Genomic DNA, 27,436 nt, shown 5'->3' with positions numbered 1-27,436 from the left:
ACAGGCAGACAAGAATAGAGAAAAAAAGAATGAAAAGAAATGAACAAAACCTCTGAGAATTATGGAATTATGTAAAAAGACCAAACCCATGACTGATTGGGGTACCTGAAAGAGACAGGGAGAATGAAACCAAGTTGGAAAACACACTTCACTATATCATCCAGGAGAACTTCCCCAACCTAGCAAGACAAGCCAATGTTCAAACTCAGGAAATCCAGAGAACCCCAGTAAGACACTCCATGAGAAGATCACCCCCAAGACACATAATTTTCAGATTCTCCAAGGTCAAAATTAAGAGAAAAATGTTAAGAGCAGCCAGAGAGAAAGGCCAGATCAACTACAAAGGGAAGTCTATCAGATTAACAGCAGGCCTTTCAGGACAAACCCTACAGGCCAGAAGAGACTGGAGGTCAATAATCAAAATTCTTGAAGAATGTCCAACAGAGAATTTCATATCTGGCCAAACTAAGCTTCGTAAGTGAAGGAAGAATAAAATCCTTTTCAGACAAGTAAATGCTGAGAGAATTTGTCACCACCAGGTCTGCCTTGCAAGAGCTCCTGAAGGAAGCACTAAATATGGAAAGGAAAAACTGCTATCAGCCACTACAAAAACCCACTGAAGTACACAGACCAAAGATACTATTAAGCAACTACATTAACAAGTCTGCAAAATAACCAGTCAGCATCATGATGACAGGATCAAATTCACACAAAATAATACTAACCTTAAATGTAAATGGGCTAAATGCCCCAATTAAAAGACACAGGATGGCAAGCTGGATAGAAAGACAAGACCCATTTGGTGTGCTGTATTCAAGACTCTTCTTGTATGCAAAGACATACATAGGCTCAAAATCAAGGGATGTAGGAAAATTTACCAAGCAAATGGGAAGTAGAAAAAAGCAGGGGTTGCAATCCTAGTTTCTGATGAAACAGACTGTAAACCAACAAAGATCAAAAAGGACAAGGGCATTACATAATGGTAAAGGGTTCAATTCAACAAGAAGAGCTAACTCTCCTAAATATATATGTACTCAATATAGGAGCACCCAGTTTCATAAAACAAGTTCTTAGATACCTACAAAGAAACTTGGACTCTCACACAATAATAATGGGAGACTTTAACACCCCACTGTCAATATTAGACAGATCACTGAGACAAAAAATTAACAAAGATATTCAGGATGTGAAATCAGCTCAGGATAAAGTGGACCTGACAGATAGCTACAGAACTCTCCACACAAAATCAACAGAGTATACATTCTATTCAGTACCACATGGCACTTACTCTAAAATCAATCACGTAATTGGAAGTAAACCACTCCTCAGCAAATGCAAAAGAACTGAAATTATAACAGACAGTCTCATACCACAATGCAATCAAATTAGAACTCAAGATTAAGAGACTTACTCAAAACCACACAACTACATGGAAATTGAACAACCTGCTCCTAAATGACTCCTGGGTAAATAATGAAATTAAGGAAGAAATCAAGAAGTTCTTTGAAACCAATGAGAGACAATGTACCAGAATCTTGGGATGCAGCTAAAGCAGTGTTAAGAGGAAAAGTTACGGCACTATGTGCCCACATCAAAAAGCTAGAAATATCTCAAATTGACATTCTAACATCACAACTAAAAGAACTATAGAACCGAGAGCAAACCAAGAGAAAAGCAAAGCTGGCAGGAGACAAGAAATAGCCAGCATCACAGTGGAACTAAAGGACGTAGAGACACAAAAAACCCTTCAAAAAATCAATGAATCCAGGAGCTGTTTTTTTGAAAAAATCAATAAAACAGATGTACCACTAGCTAGATTAATAAAGAAGAAAAGAGAGAAGAATCAAATAAACACAATAAAAAATGATAAAGGGGCTATCACCACTGACCCCAAAGAAATACAAACAAGTATCAGAGAATACTATGAACACCTCTATGCACATAAACTAGAAAGTCTAGAAGAAATGGATAAATTCCTGAACACATACACCCACCCAAGACTGAACCAGGAAGAAGTTGAATCCCTGAATACACCAATAATGAGTTCTGAAATTCAGGCAGTAATAAATAGCCTACCAAACAAAAAATAGCCGAGGGCCGGAAGGATTTACAGCTGAATTCTACCAGAGGTACAAAGAGGAGCTGGTACCATTTCTTCTGAAACTATTCCAAACAATTGAAAAGGAGGGACTCCTCCCAAACTTATTTTATGAGGTGAGCATCATCCTGATACCAAAACCTGGCAGAGATGCAACAACAACAACAAGAAACTTCAGGTCAGTATCCCTAATGAATATCAATGCAAAAATCCTCAATAAAATATGGTAAACTGAATTCAGGAGCATTTCAAAAAGCTTACCTACCATGATCAAGTCAGCTTCATCCCAGGAATACAAGGCTGGTTAAACATATGCAAATCAGTAAACATAATTCATGATGTAAATAGAACTAAAGACCAAAACTGCTATCTCAATAGACGCAGAAAAGGCCTTCAATAAAATTCAACATCTCTTCATGTTAAAAACTCTCAATAATTGAAACAAGGCATTGAAGGAACATACCTCAAAATAAAAAGAGTCATATATGACAAACCCACAGCCAATATCATACTGAACAGGCAAAAGCTAGAAGCATTCTTTTTGAAACTAGTACAAGACAAGCTTGCCCTCCCTCACCACTCCTATTAAATATAGTATTAGAAATTCTGGCCAGGGCAAAGAGGCAAGAGAAAGAATAAAGGATACTCTGATAGGAAGAGAGGAAGTCAAATTGTCTTTGTTTGCAGATGACATGATCCTATATCTAGAGAGCCCCATCATCTTAGCCCAAAAGCTTCTTAAGCTGATAAGCAATGTCTGCAGTCTCAGGATACAAAATCAGTGTGCAAAAGTCACAAGCATTCCTATACACCAACAACAGACAAGCAGAGAGCCAAATCATGAATGAACTCCCATTCATGATTGCTATAAAGAGAATAAAATACCTAGAAATTCAGCTAACAAGGGAAATGAAGGACCTCTTCAAGGAGAACTGCAAACCAAATCAGAGAAGACACAAACAAATGGAAAAGCATTCCATGCTCATGGATAGGAAGAATCAGCATCATGAAAATGGCCATACTGCCCAAAGCAATTTACAGATTCAATGCTATACCCATTAAACTACCATTAACATTCTTCACAGAATTAGGAAAAACTATTTTAAAATTCACATGGGACCAAAAAAGAGCCTTTATAGCCAAGACAATCCTAAGCAAAAAGAACGAAGCTGGAGGCATCATGCTACCTGACTTCAAACTACATTACAAGGTTACAGTAACCAAAACAGCATGGTACTGGTACAAAAACAGACACATAGACCAATGGAACAGAATGGAGAACTCAGAAATAAGTTCTACAACCATCTCATCTTCAATAAACCTGACAAAAACAAGCAATGGGGAAAGAAAATCCTTTAAATGGTGCTGGGAGAACTGGCTAGCCATATGCAGAAAATTGAAACTGGACCCCTTCCTTACACCATATACAAAAATTAACTCAAGATAGATTAAAGAGTTAAATGTAAAATCCCAAACTATAAAAACCCTAGAAGAAAATCTAGGCAATACTATACAGGACATAGGCATGGGCAAAGATTACTTGACAAAAATGGCAAAAGCAATTGCAAAAGTGAAAATCAACAAATGGAGTCTAATTAAACTAAAGAGTTTCTGCACAGCAGAAGAAACTATCATCAGAGTAAACAGACAACCTACAGAATGAGAGAAAAAATTTGCAATATATCCATCTGACAAAGGTCTAGTATCCAGAGTCTACAAGGAACTTAAACAAATTTACAAGAAAAAACAAATCCCATTAAAAAGTGGGCAAAGAAATGAACAGACATTTCTCAAAAGAAGACATTTATGCAGCCAACAAACATATGAAAAAAAGCTCAACATCACTGATAATTAGAGAAATGCAAATCAAAACCACAATGACATATCATTTCATTCCAGTCAGAATGGCAAGTATTACAAAGTCAAAAAACAACTGATGCTGGCGAGGCTGTGGAGAGATAAGAACGCTTTTACACTGTCGGTGGTAATGTAAATTAGTTAAACCATTGTGGAAGACAGTGTGGCCATTCCTCAAAAACCTAGAACTGGAAATACCATTTGACCCAGCAATCCTCTCACTGGGTGTATACCCAAAAGAATATAAATCATTCTATTATAAAAATACATGCATATGTATGATTGTTGTAGCACTATTCACAATAGCAAAGACATGGAATCAACCCAAATGCCCATCAATGATATGAAGAATTTTCTTCTGGGTGAAGGAAATGTGGTACATATACACCATGGGATATTATGCAGCCATAAAAAGGAATGACATCGTGTCCTTTGCAGGGACATGGATGGAGCTGGAAGCCGTTATCCTCAGCAAACTAATGCAGGAACAGAAAGTCAAACAATGCATGTTGAATAGTGAGAAAACATGGACACAGGGAGGGGAACAACACATGCTGGGGCCTGTCAGCAGGGGTGGGTGGGGGATGTGGGTGGCAGGGTGAGGGAGAGCATCAGGAAAAACAGCTAATGCATGCTGGGCTTAATACTTAGATAATGGGTTGAAGGTGCAGCAAACCACCATGGGCACATGTTTTCGTATTAAACAAACCTGCACATCTTGCACATATACCCGAGAACTTAAAATAAAATAAAAAATTTAAAAAGACAGAATAGTGCTATTGCAAGAGCAGACAGATCAAGAAGTGCAATAAGAAAGATAGAAATAAAAAACATTAATATAAGCATTTAGAACAAGTTTATAAATCCTCATCTCTAATTCTAAACTCTCCAAAACGCTCTAAAAACCAAACTTTTTTTTCCCGAAACTAATTTGGAGGAAAATTGGAAGTTAATTGACATGAGGATATTTGTAGCCTTTTATCCCACTTAGAAGTACTCAGACATTTCACTATAGATAGTAATGTGTTTGATTATGGGCATGTTACATAATATGTGGTATATTACATATGTCTATTTTCTGAAGGATTGGGACAATCTCAGAAATGAATTAAAATACAGATGGGTGAAGGTTAAATTTTCACTAACTTGTACTTTCCTCTTTCTCTTCAACAGAAATATCTAAATCTTAGTGTTTTCATATGTAGAGGCCTTTAAAGTCAATGTATTATTCATGGAAGGTTTTCAAACTTGATTATATTTTTAGGGCTTCTTCTGGAGGAAAGGGGGTTACTAAGTGCTCCTGCTCTGTTTTTAAACGGAGAAACATAAGTCGTTTCTACAAATAAGCTGAGTAGAAAGTCTTGATGGAAAGGTGGATACAAGAGAAGAAAAAGAACACGGTTGGTTCCGGGAGATGCTCAAGAAGAATGGTGCTATCTCTGGGTACTTACTCAACATCTCACCTGGCGCAATATTACCAACAAATTGAAGAAATAGAGACAGGTCACACAAAGTAGTCAAGAGCTTTCCGCAGGACTGAAGGAGACAAAAGAGTAAAATAAGAAGTACCAGATTCTCTTAGCTGGGACCAAAAGACTCAAGAAAACCTCCACTGGATGTCACAGTACCTTAGCCTCTACCGAGAAGTGACCTTGAAGGGAACTGCTCTGAGTTTGAGCATGACTTCAGACCTAGCATTGACTGTGAGCTAAGCGTGCTTTGTGGGAAATGCAATTGGAGCCCTCTGTGGAAGACAACTACTGCTGGAGAGAGTTTTCTTGCACACGTTGCATCCCTACTGTGGAGGCAGCTGACAGCCTAGCTCAAAATGCAGTGTGCATTCTGGACCCGGGACAGCCCTGTTCACTGAAGAGGTAAGGGAGCCAGACCTACTCGAATTGGGGGGGATCTGAATGGGCCTTAGTTATAAATTTCTTTTTTAAAATAAACTTCTTATTATAATTAGAAACTGTACCAAGGATGGTAAGATTGTTGCTCAAAGTCACAAAATCAGGTAGTGACTGTCCTCTAAGTCTGACCTCTCTATCCACTTGCCCATTGGGGTTTTCTATTCTGTTTTTTCACGTATCAGGATCTGGACAAAAACAAATAAAAAAGCTTTCTTTGAGATGAAAGATGAGTGGAGTGGTGAATATAGAGACCAGAGAAAGAGTCTTTCTCCTTACTTCTGATCAAAGATTCCTTAAGTGACTCATTTTAAAAGTTGCTTTATTAGCTAAATAATTTGTTCATTAAAATAAAACTCACTGCAAAAGTCACATACATAAACAAATAAATGAAGAGCCATGGTGATTACAGTACATGAGGTGGGGTAGGCAGAGACCGACACACGGGACCAGCCTCTCAGCGCTTGCAGCGGCCCCTGCAGCTCGCGGGCAGCATATTTGTGCTCCACGGAACACACTTGGAAAGTTCACTAGAGTCTGGGATCCTGGGGGTTTCTAGAGTTCAGTTGAGGTCAATGCTGTGCCTCCAGATGTGTTTCTAATATAGCACAGTGGCTATATTAGAAAGAGTATGATAAAGAGAAAGATCAAAAATGAAAAGTTAAATTTGCTATTGCTATTTTTAGGAAAGGGACAAGAAGAAGACTGTTCTTTGTATGAATAAATCCTAGTCCTTCCCGTGTTACTTACTTGATGCATCACCACCAGATGCTTCAGGTAGGAAAACAAGTGAGGGAAAACTGGAAGTGCCCTCTCTGACACCCCATTTCCCCCATCCTTGTAGAGTTCTACTTCTTTAAGTCTGAATTGCCTTCAATCCTCCATCTGGCTTTACCTTAGTCTTCTCTTCCTGGAATTTTCCGTGACCCAGAAGTCCCCATCTTTCTTCCAAGAGGTCAGACTCCTCATGCCCATATATTTGTGAGCATTGGGACAATTTGAGGAAGAAGTTCCAGGCATGGTCAATAGCTCAAATGCCCAGGGCCACTTCACATTCCTGCCTGGACTCCCAAGTCTCCTCAAGAAAATGCATAATCTCCAAACCAAGAAAGATTTTCCCATAAGCACACTTTTGCAGTATTGCAAAGCAGTAAAAACATAGGATTTGAAGTCAAAGGGCCTTGGGCATGAGTCGCAATTCCACCACTTTGTAAGGTGTGTGACTGAGTGTGCCACTTAACCTTCCTGACCCACAGAAATGGGGTCAGAAATATCTGTATTATCAGTTTTTGTGAGAATTAAATGAGATCAACAGCATTCTGTTATGATGTCTGAAATATATTATGCATAAAATAAATGCTAGTTATCATATGAGTATGTAAGTAGGTGGGAACAGCAATAAGAATAAGGAAATGAGGTTTGAAGGAGGCAAGGAAAGAAAAAGTGTTTGTTTGTTTGTTTTCTGATGGGATAACAATATAAAATACAAGGGTGAGTCAGCATGTCTTGGCAAGAAAGAGGAGAGTGACTGTCCGGAGAGAATAAATAATGAAAAAGGCTTGGAAGTCCGGCTGAGAGGAACTGTGAGCCAGAAAGCACTTTTCCTATCTAAAAAAATGCGTTTACTGAAAACATAATTTTACAGTACAGGTGAAATATTTCATGGGGAAAGTTGTGCACAATCTAGACACCAAAAGATCTCAAATTTTTCTTTTACTCATATTCTATTTCAGTCTTATACATATTTTTCAAAACTTTTGTTAAAAGTATGTCATATCTTATGAAGATTTTAATCACATTTGCTCCAATTTTATACCCATTTTGCATTGGGGAAGGTTACGTCTTGAAAAGTTTTCACAGACTTTTCAAGGTAATCAGCAAGGGCTTCCTAACTCTGAGTCTAGTGCTCACTTTACCACCATAGTAGCTGCTGTAGAACCTTAAGGCACGTTGCAAACTCACAGGACCAAGAAATATTGCGGTCACTCCTGTCCTGCCCAGTCTACACCCGGCTCAATGCAAAACTGCTTAAATCCACAAATATCTATTGCCCATGTGTGGCGCATCAAAAAGAGAACTGGATGAGAAATCAGAACACCTTGCTTGGTCTTGGCTCTGAAACCATCTAGCTATGTGACCTTGTGCAAGTCATGTCATTTCCCTGTTCCACATTGTAATTATGTGAAAATACAGAGGTCAGATAACATGCCTCTGAATGTTCCTTTTAGTTGAAACGTGCTAAGAATTTAAGCTCCAATTGTTCGGAAAAATGGTCTCCCACAAAAGAGTTTCTCTCACTTTGGCATCTTTCTACTCATTTCAACTCTAGGGCTCACCTAATCTTGGATGTTACCAGCTGAAAGGCTGGGGAAGAGTACAAGAGGATAGAGACTGGGCGAGGTGTCTTGCTTCTAAGCAGAGAGCTGGTAGCATGAGGGTTAGGGGAAGACATTATAGCTGAGGAGGCATTCGTTCTTTCATTCGGCAAATACTGAGAGCCTTCTAATTGGGTCTACTGCGTTTCTAGGACTGTGACACTTCCCTGATCATCTTCTCTTACTCAAAAGTTTTTTAAGACAGTGACAATTATTGGCGTTGGGGAGTGCATCAGTGTTATGCTGAACTCCTATCAACTCCAGTGGGGATGGCACCTGGTTCAAGAGGCCAAAGAAGAGACTCAGAGCCAGCAAATGAGACATGGAGTTTTATTGGGGGCTTACATACAGGGGAGAGAGTCCAGTGGCGATGGGCTAGATAACTGCACTGTCCAGTGGCAGCAGGCTGGACAGGAGAACCATCTTAGGTACAATACAGCAATGGCGGACTGGGCAGAAGAACTGCAACTGCTTGCAAAAGGCCTGTAGTTTATATAGCAATGTCACTTAGCAACCCCCGCCCCAACTCCCCCACCTCCCTGCGCCGCCACCGCAAAAGAGTCTCCATCTGGCAACTTTCACTTAACCGGAAACAAAAGACCTTGATCCCCTGTATGGCCCACATTCTACTGGACGAGCCGGAGGCTCACCTGTTCCTCATGGACAAGGAACAAATCTCTGCGCTGGCCACTTCCGGATTCCCTAGCTTGGAACACACATTCAGGTGTGTCTGCGGTACAGGGTCATTCTCAGGGTATGCTTAAGTTACTGCTATCAGGTGCGTTTGCCATACACTCCCTAGGGGAAAAAAAAAGACAAATTTTCCTGCCTGTGTGTAATATAGTATAATATAAATTCTAGAAGGCAGAGATAATTATTTAATGTACTAAGTCAAGTATCTGTTAGAAAGCATCAAGTGTTATGGGGGAAAAGAAGATGAGCTGGATATGGGGCTTAGGAGAGCTTGGCAAGAGAAGGAAAGCTGCAGTATTTAATGGAGTAATTTGATATTCCTTTGTCCTCAGATTTAATATCCGGATTGAAGCTAAAAGGTGATTCTTTTTTTTGAGACGGAGTCTCGCTCTGTCGCCCAGGCTGGAGTGCAGTGGCGCAATCTCGGCTCACTGCAAGCTCCGCCTCCAGGGTTCACGCCATTCTTCTGCCTCAGCCTCCCGAGTAGCTGGGACTACAGCCGCCCGCCACTACGCCTGGCTAATTTTTTTGTATTTTTAGTAGAGACGGGGTTTCACTGTGTTAGCCAGAATGGTCTCGATCTCCTGACCTCATGATCTGCCCACCTCGGCCTCCCAAAGTGGTAGGATTACAGGTGTGAGCCACTGCGCTCTGCCAAGGTGAATTCTTTATAGGTTAAAATCACTGAGAAGGACTCAGATCATTGTCCTCCCAGATGAAATGTGAATATTTCTTTCTAGGGATAGTATCTCTAAGAAATCATCAAAAGCATTATTGATGAATTAACTGGGGCTGTCCAGTGGCCCCCAGATACAGACCCCACTCTTTGTGCTGTTCCTGGTGATTTATCTCCGACCCTGATAGGGAATCTGATGATGCCGTTGGTAATCAATGCTGATTCTTGCCTCCCTACCCCCAAGTAATTCTTCCTTGGGAATTTTTTCTTCCTAGATAATATGTTACTCCTCAGTCATTGCCCAAGATGCTGCAGAATTTCCTGTTTCATAAAAAACTACCTTGGTGTGGGGCTGTATCACCCAGAGTTTCTTTTTCATTTTTTCTTGGGGCACCACAGGCTGCTTGCTCTCTGCCATCACCTATGCCTGCTATGCTGCCATCTGCCACCCTCTGCTTTCTACCACGGTCATGAACCAACGTCTCTGCACTGCAACAGTCAATGCAACAAACAAGATGGGGTTTCTGAACTCACAAGTGAACAATCTTTGTATCCAAACTTGCAGTTCTGTGGTCCCAATATCATTCTCCACTTCAGTTGTGAACGGCCTTCATGCTTCCCTCTGTCCTGCACTGATTCCATGCTAACACCATTCTGCTAGCTGGATCTATTGCATTTCTCGAGACTTGTGACATTTCCTCTGATCCTCTTTGCTTACTCAAAAATTATGTTTGCCATTCTAGGTATTTCTTTCTCTGGGGCCAAGGCAAAACCTGCTCCTCCCACCTCACCATGGTGCTTCTGTTCTATGGGACAGCTCTATTCAAGCACATCAGTCCACCTTTAGGATCAGGTCTGGAGCAAGCGGTCTCTATACAGTATGCACAATCTCATACTTGCATACTGTATAGAGGTGTGATCACCTCCTTGCTGAACCCCCTCATCTATAGCCTCAAGAAACAGGAAGTGAAGGCTGTTCACTTTGAACATAGGCAACAAATGGCATATGTGCCTGCAAATGGTCAAGGAATAGTGAAAACAAAGAATGAACATATTAAATGTCCATTGACAGATGAATGGCTAAAGAAAATGTAGTATTGGGTCAGCTGTGGTGGCTCACACCTGTAATCCAAGCACTTCTGGAGGTTGAGGTGAGAGGATCACTTGAGCCCAGGAGTTCAACACCAGCTTGGGCAACATAGTGAGATCCCAGCTCTACAAAAATGAAAAACTAGAAAATTAGCTGGGCATGGTGGCATGCACCTTTAGTCACAGCTACACAGGAAGCTGAGACAAAAGGATCACTTAAGCCCAGGGGGTTGAGGCAGCAGTAAGCCATGATCATGCTACTGTACTCCAGCGTAGGTGACAGAGTGAGACTCTGTCTCTAAATAAATAAATAAGAAAAAGAAAAGGAAAGAAAAGAAAATGCAATGTATATACATACAATGTAGTATTATTTAGTCTTAAAAAAGAAGAAAATCCTGTCAAGTGCTACAACATGGAGGAACCGTGAGGATATTATGCTAAGTAAAATAAGTTAATCACAAAAAAAACAAATTCTGTGTGATTCCAATTATACAATGTATGTAAAATAGGCAAACTGATAGAAGCAGAATGTAGAATGAAAATGGTAGTTACTGTTCAACAGGTACAGAGTTTCAGACATGCAGAACAGAAAAGATAACTGTTGGGTACTGTGCTTAATACCTGGGTAATGAAATAATCTGTACAACAAACCCTTGTGACACAAATTCACCTATGGAAAAAACCTTCACGTGTACTCCCATACCTAAAATAAAAGTTAAAAAGAATAAATTAATAAATTTAAAATCAGGACATGAAATTTTGCAAACCTGAAGTGCTAAACTTTCTTTAAAAGGTATATGTGGGCTGGGCACAGTGGCTCACACCTGTAATCACAACACTTTGGGAGGCCGAGGAGTGCAGCTCATGAGGTCAGGAGTTCAAGACCACCCTGGCCAACATTATGAAACCCAATCCCTACTAACAGTACAAAAATTAGCTGGGCATGGTGGTGCACACCTGTAATCCCAGCTACTCTGGAGGCTGAGGCAGGAGAATCGCTTGAACCTGGGAGGCAGAGGCTGCAGTGAGCCGAGATTGTGCCACTGCACTCCAGCCTGGGAGACAGAGAGAGACTCAGTCTCAAAAAAAAAAACCCCAAAACCAAAAACAATGTATCTAAAATAGGCAACATGATAGAAGCAGAACATAGAATGGAAATGGTAGTTGCTGTTCATGGGTATACAGTTTCAGTCACGCAGAACAGAAAAGATAACTATTGGGTACTGGGCTTAATACCTGGATAATGAAATAATCTGTACAACAAACCCGCGTGACACAAATTCACCTACGTAACAAACCTTCACATGTACTCCCAAACCTAAAACAAAAGTAAAAAAAATTAAATTAATAAATAAATTTAAAATCAGGACATGAAATTGTACAAACTCGTAAAGCTAAACTTTCTTTAAAAGGTATGTGCGGGCTGCGTGTGGTGGCTCATGCCTGTAATCCCAGCACTTTGGGAGGCTGAGGAGTGGGGATAACCTGAGGTCAGGAGTTCAAGACCAGCCTGGCCAACATGGTGAAACCCTGCCTCTACTAAAAATACAACAAAATTAGCTGGGCATGGTGGTGGGCAACTGTAATTCCAGCTACTCGGGAGGATGAGGCAGGTGAATCACTTGAACCCGGGAGGTGGAGGTTGCAGTGAGCCGAGATCGCGCCATTGCACTGCAGCCTGGGCAACAAGAGCAAAACTCCATCTCAATAGAAAAAAAACAAAAAAGGTATATGCACCCCACAAAAGGCTTGAAATAAAAGTATGCCAAAATACAAAAAAAAGAGTTTCAATTATGCAAGTTTAAAATAATAAATATCATTAAATACAATGATAAAATGGGCAAAGAAATACACATTTTGACCACAATTTATATTAGTTATTTGACCACAATTTATTTGACCACGAGTTATTTGACCACAATTTATATTAGTCAAATTATCTCAGAAACCAATCTAGGTATATGTAATAAGAACCATAAAATGGTCATGCACATTTTAAAACCTTATCCTTCTTATAAGTGAAGTTTTTACCCTTTCCCTAAAATTAAAAGTTGTACCAGTCCCAACAGTCATTTTATCCACTGCTGTTGTATTAATTACTCCTCATATTCTGTCATAGTCCCACTGAATACCTGTTCCTTAAAGATTATACTGTAGTGCTAAACTCCAAAATGAAGAAAGCCTCCAAGAAATATGGGATTATGTGAAAAGACCAAACCTACATTTGATTGGTGTACCTGAAAGTGATGGGGACAATGGAACTGAGTTGGAAAACACTCTCTAGGATATTATCCAGGAGAACTTCCCCAACCTAGCAAGACAGGCCAACATTCAATTTCAGGAAATACAGAGAACACCACAAAGATATTCCTTGAGAAGAGCAACCCCAAGACACATAATCATCAGATTCACCAAGGTTGAAATGAAGGAAAAAATGTTAAGGGCAGCCAGAGAGAAAGGTCGGGTTACCCAGAAAGGCAAGCCCATTAGACTAACAGTGGATCTCTCTGCAGAAACCCTACAAGCCAGAAGAGAGTGGGGGCCAATATTCAACATTCTTAAAGAAAAGAATTTTCAACCCAGAATTTCATATTCAGCCAAACTAAGCTTCATAAGTGAAGGAGAAATAAAATCCTTTTCAGAGAAGCAAATGCTGAGAGATTTTGTCACCACCAGGCCTGCCTTACAAGAGCTCCCAAAGAAAGCACTAAACATGGAAAGGAAAAACTGTTACCAGCCACTGCAAAAATATACCAAATTGTAAAGATCACCAACACTATGAACAAACTGCATCAACTAATGGGCAAAATAACCAGCTAGCATCATAATGACAGGATGAAATTCACACATAACAATATTACCCTTACATATAAATGGGCTAAATGCCCCAATTAAAAGACACAGACTGGCAAATTTGATAGAGTCAAGACCCATCAGTGTGCTGTATTCAGAAGACCCTTCTCACATGCAAAGACACACATAGGCACAAAATAAAGGGATGGAGGAATATTTACCAAGCAAACGGAAAGAAAAGAAAAAAAGCAGAGGTTGCAATCCTAGTCTCTGATAAAACAGGCTTTAAACAAACAAAGATCAAAAAAGACACAGAAGGGCATTAGATAATGGTAAAGGGATAAATGCAACAAGAAGAGCTAACTATCCTAAATATATATGAACCCAGTACAGGAGCACCCAGATTCATAAAGCGGGTCCTTAGAGACCTATGAAGATACTTAGACTCCCACACAATAATAGTGGGAGACTTTAACACCCCACTGTCAACATTAGACAGATCGAGACAGAAAGTTAACAAGGATATCCAGGAATTGAACTCAGCTCTGGACCAAGCAGACCTAATAGACATCTACAGAACTCTCCACCCCAAATCAACAGAATATACATTCTTCTCAGTACCACATCGCACTTATTCTAAAATTGACCACATAATTGGAAGTAAAAGACTCCTCAGCAAATGCAAAAGAATGGAAATCATAAACAGTCTCTCAGAATACAATGCAATCAAATTAGAACTTGGGATTAAGAAACTCATTCAAAACCGCACAACTATATGGAAACTGAACAACCTGCTCCTGAGTGACTACTGGGTAAGTAACAAAATGAAGGCAGAAATAAATAAGTTATTTGAAACCAGTGAGAACAAAGACACAACGTACCAGAATCTCTGGGACACAGCTAAAGCAGTGTTTAGAGGGAAATTTTATAGCACCACATGCCCACAGGAGAAAGTGGAAAAGATCTAAAATCGACACCCAAACATCACAATTAAAAGAACTAGAGAAGCAACAGCAAATTCAAAAGCTAGCAGAAGACAAGAAATAACTAAGATCAGAGCAGAACTGAAGGAGATAGAGACACAAAAAATCCTTTAAAAAAAATCAATGAATCCAGGAGCTGTTTTTTTGAAAAGATTAACAGAATAGATAGATCATTAGCCAGACTAATAGAGAAGAAAAGAGAGAAGAATCAAGTAGACAATAAAAAATGATAAAGGGGATATCACCACTGACACCACAGAAATACAAACTACTGTCAGAGAATACTATAAACACCTCTATGCAAATAAATTAGAAAATCTAGAAGAAATGAATAAATTCCTGGACACATACACCCTCCCAAGACTAAACCAGGAAGAATTAGAATCCCTGAATAGACACGAAGTTCTGAAATTGAGGCACTAATTAATAGCCTGCCAACCAAAAAAGGCCCAGGACCAGATGGATTCACAGCTGCATTCTACCAGAGGTACAAAGAGAAGCTGGTACCATTTCTTCTGAAATTATTCCAAATAATAGAAAAAGAGGGACTCTTCCCTAATTTTATGAGGCCAGCATCATCCTGATACAAAAACCTGGCAGAGACACGACAAAAAAAGAAAACTTCAGGCCAATATCCCTGATGAACATCGATGTGACAATCCTTAATAAAATACTGGCAAACCGAATCCAGCAGCACATCAAAAAGCTTATCCACCATGATCAAGTCGGCTTCATCCCTGGGATGCAAGGCTGGTCCAACATATGCAAATCATAAACATAATCCATCACATAAACAGAACCAATGACAAAAACCACACGATTGTCTCAATAGATGCAGAAAAGGCCTTCGATAAAATTCAACACCCCTTCATGCTAAAAACTCTCAGTAAACTAGGTATTGATGGAACACAGCTCAAAATAATAAGAGCTATTTATGACAACTTATATACAAAATAAAAAAGCAGAAGAGAGAAAAAGAAGGAAAATTTGTTAGCATATACAAATAAATATATACATCCATAAGCAAAGAGGAAATATGCAAACTTACTACAGTCCTCGTTTCTCTAATTGGTCATGAAGCCATAACTGGTGTCGATGGCTTTCTTCTTCATTACTCATTTCATATTTCCCCTTCCCTCAGCCAGAATCTGGCCAGAATTATTTACCTGTGAAGTATCCCAAATCTTCATTCCTGAAGTGTGTGAGTCCTCAACTGTTCTGCCTTTGATTAGGAGGGGAGCATGTATAGTTTTCTGTTAACCTTTACTACTAGGCATGGATGGACTAAGAGGAACTCCATAGGATACCCAGAGTTCCAGGTAGTCATACTTGCCCTCACTTGGTGGCAACCACCTGATTTCCCCTTGATAATCAGGATTAGTCACACCAGCCATTTGAATAACCCCTGCTTTTTTTTGTCTGTTGATTCAGAGGCATGAAGAATCCAAAATGGCCAGGTGGCTGTCTCATCTTCCAATTCACTGGAACCACTGATATGTCCCTGGTTGAAGCACTTCCTCTTGGGGAATAAGACCTCCAACCTCAAGTTTGCTGGAATGGGTTACTGGTAATAGTAGTTAGAGAACAACTCACTCTTTCTCCCCTTGATTCTCAGGCCGATATATGGGGGAGATAATAGCATACAATAGTTTGATTCAAATAATGTCTTGCATCCTCTAACACAGGACCCTATATTTTGGGGTGTAGTTTCCCAACTGGTACCATAACTGAGTCTTCAGGAAGCCCATTCAACCTTTCAGTTAGTTCAGTCGCCTCTGGTTGATGGGGTATGTGGTAAGCCCAGTTATATCCATGGGCAAGAGCTCATTGTTGCACTTCCTTTTCTGGGTAAGGAACTCCTCGACAGGAAGCAATCTCTATTAAAAAGCTGTGTATCAAATAATCAATTTTTTGATGTCTGACTGCTAACAGCTTTTTAAAATTATTATTATTTTTATTATACTTTAAGTTCTACGGTACATGTGCACAACATGCAGGTTTGTTACATATGTATACATGTGCCATGTTGGTGTGCTGCACCTATTAACTCATCATTTACTTTAGGTATATCTCCTAATGCTATACATTCTTCTCAGCACCACATCATACTTATTCCAAAATTGACCACATAGTTGGAAGGAAAGCACTCCTCAGCAAATGTAAAAGAACAGAAATTATAACAAACTGTCTCTCAGACCACAGTGCAATCAAACTAGAACTCAGGATTAAGAAACTCAATCAAAACCGCTCAACTACATGGAAACTTAACAACCTGCTGCTGAATGACTGCTGGGTACATAACGAAATGAAGGCAGAAATAAAGATGTTCTTTGAAACCAGTGAGAACAAAGATACAACTTACCAGAATCTCTGGGACACATTCAAAGCAGTGTGTAGAGGGAAGTTTATAGACTAAATGCCCACAAGAGAAAGCAGGAAAGATCTAAAATTGACACCCTAACATCACAATTAAAAGAACTAGAGAAGCAAGAGCAAACATATTCAAAAGCTAGCAGAAGGCAAGAAATAACTAAGATCAGAGCAGAACTGAAGGAGATAGAGACACAAAAATCCCTCCAAAAAATCAATGAATCCAGGAGCTGGTTTTTTGAAAAGATCAACAAAATTGATAGACCACTATAAGACTAATAAAGAAGAAAAGAGAGAAGACTCAAATGGACACAATAAAAAATGATAAAGGGGCTATCACCACCGACCCCACAGATATACAAACTACCATCAGAGAATACTATAAACACCTCTACGCAAATAAACTAGAAAACCTAGAAGAAATGGATAATTTCCTGGACACTTACACTCTCCCAAGACTAAACCAGGAAGAAGTTGAATCCCTGAATAGACCAATAGCAGGCTCTAAAATTGAGGCAACAATTAATAGCCTGCCAACCAAAAAAAGTCCAGGACCAGACGAATTCACAGCCGAATTCTTCCAGAGGTACAAGGAGGAGTTGGTACCATTCCTTCTGAAACTATTCCAATCAATAGAAAAAGAGAGAATCCTCCCTAATTCATTTTACGAAGCCAACATCATCCTGATACCAAAGCCTGACAGAGATACAACAAAAAAAGAGAATTTCAGACCAATATCCCTCATGAACATTGATGCAAAAATCCTCAATACTGGCAAACCAGATCCAGCAGCACATCAAAAAGCTTATCCACCATGATCAAGTGGGCTTCATCCCTGGGATGCAAGGCTGGTTCAACATACGCAAATCAATAAATGTAATCCAGCATATAAACAGAACCAAAGACAAAAACCACATGATTATCTCAATAGATGCAGAAAAGGCCTTTGACAAAATTCAACAGCCCTTCATGCTAAAAACTTTCAATAAATTCGGTATTGATAGAACATATCTCAAAATAATAAGAGCTATTTATGACAAACCCACAGCCAATATCATACTGAATGGGTAAAAACTGGAAGCATTCCCTTTGAAAACTGGCACAAGACAGGGATGCCCTCTCTCACCACTCTTATTCAACATAGTGTTGGAAGTTCTGGCTAGGCCAGTCAGGCAAGAGAAAGAAATAAAGGGTATTCAGGTAGGAAAAGAAGAAGTCAAATTGTCCCTGTTTGCAGGTGACATGATTGTATGTTTAGAAAACCCCATTGTCTCAGCCCCAAATCTCCTTAAGCCGATAAGCAACTTCAGCAAAGTCTCAGGATACAAAATCAATGTGCAAAAATCACAAGCATTCTTATACACCAGTAACAGACAAACAGAGAGCCAAATCATGAATGAACTCCCATTCACAATAGCTTCAAAGAGAATAAAATACCTAGGAATCCAACTTACAAGGGATGTAAAGGACCTCTTCAAGGAGAACTACAAACCACTACTCAGTGAAATAAAAGAGGACACAAACAAATGGAAGAACATTCCATGCTGATGGATAGGAAGAATCAATACTGTCAAAATGGCCATATTGCCCAAGGTAATTTATAGATTCAATGCCATCCCAATGAAGCTACCAATGACTTTCTTCACAGAATTGGAAAAAACTGCTCTAAAGTTCATATGGAACCAAAAAAAGAGCCTGCATGGCCAAGACAATCCTAAACCAAAGAACAAAGCTGGAGGCATCACACTACTTGACTTCAAACTATACTACAAGGCTACAGTAACCAAAACAGCATGGTACTGGTACCAAAACAGAGATATAGACCAATGGAACAGAACAGAGCCCTCAGAAATAATACCACACATCTACAGCCATCTGATCTTTGACAAACCTGACAAAAACAAGAAATGGGGAAAGGATTCCCTATTTAATAAATGGTGCTGGGAAAATTGGCTAGTCATAAGTAGAAAGCTGAAACTGGATCCTTTCCTTACTCCTTATATGAAAATTAATTCAAGATGGATTAGAGACTTAAATGTTAGACCTAACAGCATAAAAACCCTAGAAAAAAACCTAGGGAATACCATTCAGGACAGAAGCATGGGCAAGGACTTCATGTCTAAAACACCAAAGGCAACCGCAACAAAAGCCAAAATTGACAAATGGGATCTATTTAAACTAAAGAGCTTCTGCACAGCAAAAGAAACTACCATCAGAGTGAACAGGCAATCTACAGAATGGGAGAAAATTTTTGCAATCTACTCATCTGACAAAGGGCTAATATCCAGAACCTATAAAGAACTCAATCAAATTTACAAGAAAAAAACAAACAACCCCATCAAAAAGTGGGCAAAGGATATGAACAGACACTTCTCAAAAGAAGACATTCATACAGCCAACAGACACATGAAAAAATGCTCATCATCACTCGCCATCAGAGAAATGCAAATCAAAACCACAATGAGATACCATCTCACACCAGTTAGAATGGCAATCATTAAAAAATCAGGAAACAACAGGTGCTGGAGAGGATGTGGAGAAATAGGAACACTTTTACACTGTTGGTGGGACTGTAAACTAGTTCAACCATTGTGGAAAACAGTGTAGTGATTCCTTAAGGATCTAGAACTAGAAATACCATTTGACCCAGCCATCCCATTACTGGGTATATACCCAAAGGATTATAAGTCATGCTGCTATAAAGACACATGCACACGTATGTTTATTGTGGCACTATTCACAATAGCAAAGACTTGGAATCAACCCAAATGTCCATCAGTGACAGATTGGATTAAGAAAATGTGGCACATAAACACCATGGAATACTATGCAGCCATAAAAAAGGATGAGTTTGTGTCATTTGTAGGGACATGGATGCAACTGGAAACCATCATTCTCAGCAAACTATCGCAAGAACAGAAAACCAAATACCACATGTTCTCACTCATAGGTGGGAATTCAACGATGAGATCACTTGGACACAGGAAGGGGAGCATCACACACCGGGTCCTATTGTGGGGAGGGGGTCGGGGAGAAGGACAGCGTTAGGAGATATACCTAATGTAAATGATGAGTTAATGGGTTATTAACTCCACCAACATGGCACATGTATATATATGTAACAAACCTGCACGTTGTACACATGTACCCTAGAACTTAAAGTATAATAAAAAAAGAAAAAAGAAAAAAGAAATCTTTGGATTCCCTCTTCCATGTCATACCAAAGAAGCTCTGCCATCTCAACCTCATTAGAGTAGCCCATTGGGCTTGATATTCAGTTAGCTAAGTAAATGGCTGGCACCACCTTCAGTTGCATGCGCTGACCGGTTAAGTCTAGAACCTCCAGTAAGTGCACCCATATCAATGAAATTGGTCTTATCTAGTGTTATATTCTTCCCTTGCTGGTTCAACAACCTCAGGATCCACTCCCACACATGTTACCCAAGCTTCTGCTGACATATATTGGCAAAGTATTTCAATTCTTTTGGTATGTGAGCTATTTCCTCCTGGCCCATATTGTGTATTTGTCCTTCTGGAGCACACGGAGATTTGACTCCAGGGTGGGAGTCTGTGATAGATTTTGAGGAGAATGAATATCTCCTTTTAAGACATCTGTCCCAAGAGGCTGTTACAGAGTTTTCAAGCAAAAGAAGACTAGTGCCCTCTGACGCTAAGGGCAAGTGACTCCATGGCAAGGGAGGGTCAATGTGGCTTGGGGATTCAACATCATGTTTCAATCTAGGTCCAACCAGATGTTCCCCTTCCAAGTTTCAGGATTCCATGATTACATTTACTTCCAATCAATGCAACTTTAAAAAGGTGGTAAGACTAGGAATTCAACTGTCCTTGTGTTTCGACAACCCAAACAATTAAGTTTCATGTTTGATTTTCAGCAACATCATCCCTGTGATTACAAAATATAAGAGCTTATTTTAGAGCTGCCATGAAAGCTCTCTGGTTCTCAAACCCTGACTTGAGTTGAGAGTTAAAGGACCTAAGCTTGTCATTTTCCTCTCTAAGCATTCAAGTATACTCAGAAGAATCTATCCCACTCCACAATCATATTTACTGCCATAATAGCAAGTGGGTCCCCAACGCACTTTCCTCTGTTGGCAATCAACCACAGATGACAGCTTGATTAAATATAATGACACTGCATACCATGGATTACTAGCACCCATTTCCCATAGGCAAAGAGCTCAGTACTGCACTCAAACCCAAGGGCATGACCAAACCAATCACAAAATCCAATATTTGTGGGTCTACATCCTAAGAACATTCCAAGAACCAATTCTGTATCATTCAGGTGCAAGCAAGAGACATAAACCACATGGTATATTGAACAGGAAAAATTTAATACAGAGAATTACTAACTATAACAGAGGACTGGCATAATGAGGAATTGGCCAGAAAAAAAGTAAAGACAATTCTAAAGAATAGAGAAATAGCAGATATAGGAAGAGGTCACTATTCCCAAGACCAAGATAGAGCATCCAAGAGACAAACAAATTTGGAATACTTTCCTCCTTCCCCACCTTCACAACCAACCAGGGCAAATATCTACACTTAATTGGAAAGGGAATATCCATGGTTCACAGAATGGCAGAGAAGTACACCAAGGTGGTAAAGTCATCTGAGTGGGTGCCAGGGAGGCCATTAACAGGGAAGTGGCAGGTTGGCATCACTCCACTGCAAAGACACACAAGTGAGTGCCGAGAGAAGCCATTCATAGGAGTAGGAGTTGCTGCTGCTGAGCATGGCTAGAACCAGGCGCTGCAAAAGTCATGGAATTAATAAGAGTTAGGCAATGTATAGCCATGTGCACTGAATGAGCCTGGCACTTAAAAAGCCATGAAGGCTGCAAGAGCCTGATGCTACAAAAGCCACACACACTGCAGGAGCCTGCCTAGAGGAGCACACCTGAACCAGGAAGAAAACCCTGTCATTCACCACTATCCCTCCATTGCCTCTATTGTCAAGGGTTAACATCAAGTCAGCCGATAATGAAAAACTTATTCACAGATTCATTCTCCATTATCACAGAATAGATAATGAAAGGTGGATTTGGAGCTGAGGAGGAATAAGCCTAATAACCGACAAAATCAAACTGTGAAGAACTGACATTCTTACAGTATTGTGTTTTCCAACCCACGTACATGAATTTAGTACGTCATTCCATTTATTTAGTTCTTTAATTTATCTAAGTAAAGTGTTACAGTTTTCTATGTGGAGGTACTGAATATCTTTTGTTAGATGCATTTTTAGGTATTCAATAATGCTACTATAAAATGGCATTTTAATTTCATTTTCTAATTGTTGCTTATTTATAAAATATAACTTAGTTTTTGCATATTGACACTATGTGGCAAACTTTCTAAATTATCTTATTAATTCTAATAATTCAGCTGCAGATTATTTTGACTTTTTCCATAGAAAATTATGTTATCTTTAAAAATCCACTTTATTGAGGTATTATTGACATACAAAAAGCTATACATATTTAGTGTTACAACTTGATGAATTTGGAGATAAGTATAAACTCATGAAACCATCACTACTATCTATGTCATAAACCTATCCATCATCTCCAAAAGTTTCCTCCCACCCTCTTATTATTTTTGGGTATGGTATAAAGACACTTAAGATCTATCCTCTTAGTAAATTTTAAGGTATGCAATATAATATTGTTATTTATAGTCACAGTGCTGTACAGTAGATCTCTAGGACTTACTCATCCTGTATAACTAAAACTTTGTACCCTTTGGCTAATATGTCCCTGTTTCCCCCATCACCTAGACCCTTACAACCATCTTTCCAATCTCTGCTTCTGTGAGTTTCACTGTTTTAGATTCCTTGTGTAGTGAGTGTACGTAGTATTTGTCGTTCTGTGTTTGTCTTATTTCACTTAGCATAATGTCCCCCAGGTTCATGTATGTTATTGAAAATGTCAAGATTTCCTTCTTTTCACAGGCTGAATATTCTATTGTGCACACACACACATGCACACACACACACAGTATTCTCTTTGGTCATCTGTTAGTCAATAGACATTTAAGTCACTTCCATGTCTTGGCTATTCTGAATAATGCTGCAATGGACATGGGAGTGCAGATATCTCTTTAAGATCCTGATTTCAATTCCTTTGTATATATACACAGAAGTGAAATTCCCGGTTCATATGGTAGTTCTATTTTTAATTTTGGGGGGAATCCTCATATTGTTTTCCATAGTAGCTTCACTCATTACAGTCCCATCAACGATGTATAAGAGTTCCCTTTTTTCCACATTCTTGCCAACATTTGTTATCTTTTGCTTTTAAAAAAGTTATTCTAACAAATGTGAGATGCTAATTGAAGCTTTAACATTTCCTTGATGATTAGTGAAGTTGAACTTTTTTCATATAACTGTTAGCCACTTGTATATCTTCTCTGGAAAATGTCTATGCAAGTCCTTTGCCCTTTCTAAAATTGTATTGGTAGAAGGTTTTGTTTATGTTTTGTTGCTATTGAGTTGTAGGAGTTCCTTTTATATATTGGATATTATATGTAAGGAACTTCATCAGACATATGGTTTGCAAATATTTTCTCCCATTCTTTATGCTGCCTTTCATTTTGTTGGTTATTTCCTTTGCTGTGCAGAATCTTTTTGGTTTCATGTAATCCTACCTGATTTTCATTTTTGTTGCCTCTGATTTTGATGTCATATCCATGAAATTATTGCCAAGGCAGATGTAACAAGATTTTCCCCTAGAAATATTCTTATATAAGCCTCTTAGAAGACATGTTTTTATTTCTTTTGAGGACATAGAAATGAATGTGCTGAGATACAGAAAGGAATATATTTAATTGTATAAGAAATTGATAGATAGTTTTCCAAAGTAAATGTATCATTTTAAACTACCACCATCAATGTATGAGAGTTTCATTTGCCTCATATCCTCACCAACATTTAGCCTTGTTAGTCGTTTTAATTTTGGTCATTATAATGCTTACAAAGTGGTATCTCATTATGGTTTAGTTTGCATTAGTCTGAGAACTAATGATGCTGAGGATTTTTTCACGTAATTATTTCCCATTCATATAAATTCCTTGTGAAGTGTCTGCTCAAACGTTTTCTCATATTGAGTTGTTTATAGTTTTTATGACTGAATTATAGAAATTCTTAATTTTGATAAATGCATTATTTATCAGATGTGTATATTGCTAATATTTTTCCAGTCTATGGTTTGACCTTAAGTTTAATTTTCTTAAAAGTATCCTTTGATGACAAGTTGTTAATACTGATGAAGCCCAATTTATCATTTCTTTAGAAGTAAGGCTTTTCTTTTTCCTCCTCTAATAAAGGCTTTCTTACTATGAAATCATGAAGATACTCTTGTATATTTTCTTTCAAAATCTCTTTAGTTTTAGCTTTTACAGTTAGGTCTATGACCCATTCCAAAATAAGTTTTATGCATGTTGTGAGGAAAGTGTCAGGGTTCATTTTTCCCCATACATTTATTTGGTTGTTCCAGCACCATCCACTGAAAATATTTTCCTTTCCCTATTCAATTATATTGGTACCATTGTTGGAAATCAATTCATGGTAACTTCCTGTGTATATTTCTGGGCCTTCTCTTCTCTTCCATTTATCTATTTGTATATTGTTACAATATACAAATACCACACTGCAGTGATTACATACTTTTCCATAAGTGTTAAAATAACATAAATTGTCCTAATTGTTTTTCCTTTTTTATTTAAGTGATAAAAATTGTATATTTATCATTAACAACATGATGGGTGGAAACATATATACATTGTGGAATGGCTAAATCAAGTTAATGTATGTATTACCTCACATTATTTTTATGTGGTGATAACACTTAAAATATGCACTCAGCAATTTTCAAAATATAATACATTGCTATTAACCAGAGTCACCATGTTGTACAATAGATATCTTGAACTTATTCCTCCAATGTAACTGAAGTTTTGCATCATGTGACCAACAACAACTCAACCTTCCACCTCTCAGTCCCTGGTAACCACCATTCTACTCTTTGCTTCCATGGGTTCAACTATTCTAGATTCTACATATAATATGTGGCATTGGCCTTTCTGTGCCTGGATTATTTCACTTAACATGCCCTCCAGATTCGTCCATGTTATTGCAAATGGCATGATTTCCTTCTGTTTTTAAGGCTGAATAGTATTTATTGCCTATATGTACACCACAATTATTTGTCCATTCATCTGGCAATGAACACTTAGGTTGATTTTGTATTTCGGCTGTTCTGAATAATGCTGAAATGAATATCAGAGGGCAGCTATCTCTTCGATATTTCATTTTCTTTGAATATATACCCAGAAATGGAATTGCTGGATCATAAGATGGTTCTATATTTAATTTTTTGAGGAACTTCCATACTGTTTTCCACAGTGGCTGTACTAATTGACATTCCCATAGAGGGCATACAAAAGTTCCTTTTTCTCCACATCCCTGCTGACAATTATCTTCCATCTTTTAAAAAAACAGCCACTCTAACAAGAGTGAGGTGATGCTCATTGTAGTTTTGATTTGCATTTCCCTGATGCTTAGTGATGTTGAGCATTTTTCATGTACCTGCTGGCCATTTGTGTCTTCTTTTGGTGTCTTTTCAGGTATATTGTCCATTTTCAAATTGGATTATTTGTTTTCTTGCTATTGAGTTCTTTATACATTTTGGATATTAACACCTTATCACATGTATGGTTTACAAGTATTTTCTCCCATTCCATAGGTTGTTTCTTCATTCTGGTAATGGTCTCCTTTGCAATGCAGAAGCTTTTTGGCTTGATATAATCCCATTGTCTATTTTTGCTTTTGTTGTCTGTGCTTTCCCGGCCATATCTAAAAACTCATTGACTAATGTCATGAAGGTTTCCCCATATGTTTTCCCCTAGTACATTTAAAATTACTAATTTTGTTTAAATGATTAATCCATTTTGAATTAATTTTTTATACGGTGTGAGACAATGGTCTAATTTCATTTTTCTGCATGTGAATATTCATTTTCCTAACACTGTTTATGGAAGAGGCTGTCCATTCACAATTGTGTGTACTTGCCATCTTTTTTAAAAACCAATTGACTGCAAGTGTATGTGACTTGATGCTTTTCACTTGCTGTTTTTTAATTTTTAAATTTTTTTTCACTTGCTGTTTTTAGAATTCCCTCTTTGCCTTTGATTTTGACAGTTTGACTATAACGTGTCTCAGAAGAGACCTTTTTGGATTGAATCTATTTGGGGAATTTTGAGCTTCTAGTATCTGGATGTCCATGTCTCTCCCAAAGCTTGGGAAGTTTTCAGCTATTACTTTATTAAATAGGTTTCTATCCGTTTTTCCATCTCCTATCCTTCTAGAATTTGCATAATGTGAATACTTGTTCACTTGATGGTGTTCCATATGTCTTGTAGGCTTTCTTCTTTTTATTTTTAATTTTTTTTCTGAATGGGTTATTTCAAAAGACCTGTCTTTAAGTTCAGAAATTCTTCTGCTTGATCTGGTCTATTGTTGAGGATCACACTGTATTTTTTATTTCATTCACTGAATTCCTCAGCTCCAAGATTTCTGTTTGGTTCTTTTCTATATCTATTTGTTGAATTTCTCATTCAAATAATAAAGTATCTTCCTGATTTCATTGAATTACATGTGTTCTCTTATATCTCATTGAGTTTCCTTAAGATCACTATTTTGAATTCCTTTTCAGATATCTCATAGCTTTCCTCTTTATGGGGGAGTCTACTACTGAAGAATTATTGTGTTCCTTTGAAGGTATCATGTTTCCTTACTTTTTCATGTTTCTTGTGTTTCCTGTGTTAATATCTGTACATCTAGTGGAACAGTTATCATTTTTTCCAACTTTATAAAATAGGTTTCCTAGGGAAATAATTTTTTCTTGTAGATGTGTCCTATAGTGTCAGTTGGGTAGGCTGCTTTGGCTTTGGTTCTGGGTAGGTGCAATAGTGCAGTCTCAGTATGATTTTTCTGCTGGAGCAGGCCTAGGCCCTGGGTCTACTGAAGCTTGGGACACATGGATGACCTGGAGCTTGGGCCAGTCTTGTGTAGGGGCAGGTCTCGAGCCTGGGATTATAGGTGCTGGCCTGAAGGCTAGATCCACAAAGGCTGGCCTGGCTACTGATGCTACAGGGGCCAACCTGAAACCTAAGTTCATAGGGAAGTTCTGGAGCCTGGGTCTGTGGGAACTGACCCAGCACTGGAATTACTGGAACAGGCTTGAACCCTGAGGGTCAGTCTGGTGGTACAGATGGTCCAGAGCCTGAGGCTGCTGAAGCCAGCTTGGGGAAGGTCTGGAGACTGCGTCTATAGGGCAGGCCTGGACCCTGAGTCTGTGGGGACTGGCCTGGTGCTAGGGTAAGCCTGAAGCTTGGGGCCACTGGGGATGGCCCAGCACTGAAGCCAGTCCAGAGCCTGGGGCCATTGAGGTCAACTATGTGATGGGCCCAGAGACTGGGTTTCCCAGGCAGGCCTGGAGCCTAGGTCTGTGGGATCCAGCCTGGCACTGAGATGGATCTGGAGGATCAGTCTGTGAGTCCTGGCTGGAGTCTGCCAAG

At 38.9% G+C, this 27,436-nt stretch overlaps 2 long non-coding RNA genes across 2 annotated transcripts in view; both read right to left on the bottom strand.

Moving 5' to 3' along the window:
• The window catches only part of LOC114670838 (uncharacterized), a 52,529-nt gene that overhangs the window by 2,460 nt on the left and 22,633 nt on the right, over window positions 1–27,436 (bottom strand). The window lies entirely within an intron of this gene.
• Window positions 8,903–12,013, bottom strand: LOC114670839 (uncharacterized). The gene is made up of 3 exons (XR_003720609.2): window positions 11,932–12,013; window positions 11,317–11,398; window positions 8,903–9,035 (listed from the first exon to the last, which is right to left on the bottom strand). It is a non-coding gene; the product is annotated as an uncharacterized LOC114670839 (long non-coding RNA).

Source organism: Macaca mulatta, chromosome 11 (assembly GCF_049350105.2).
Source record: "Macaca mulatta isolate MMU2019108-1 chromosome 11, T2T-MMU8v2.0, whole genome shotgun sequence".
Classification (NCBI taxonomy): Eukaryota; Metazoa; Chordata; class Mammalia; order Primates; family Cercopithecidae; genus Macaca; species Macaca mulatta.
Note: the sequence above shows the minus strand (reverse complement) of the source record. Positions and strands in the feature narration are given on the sequence as shown.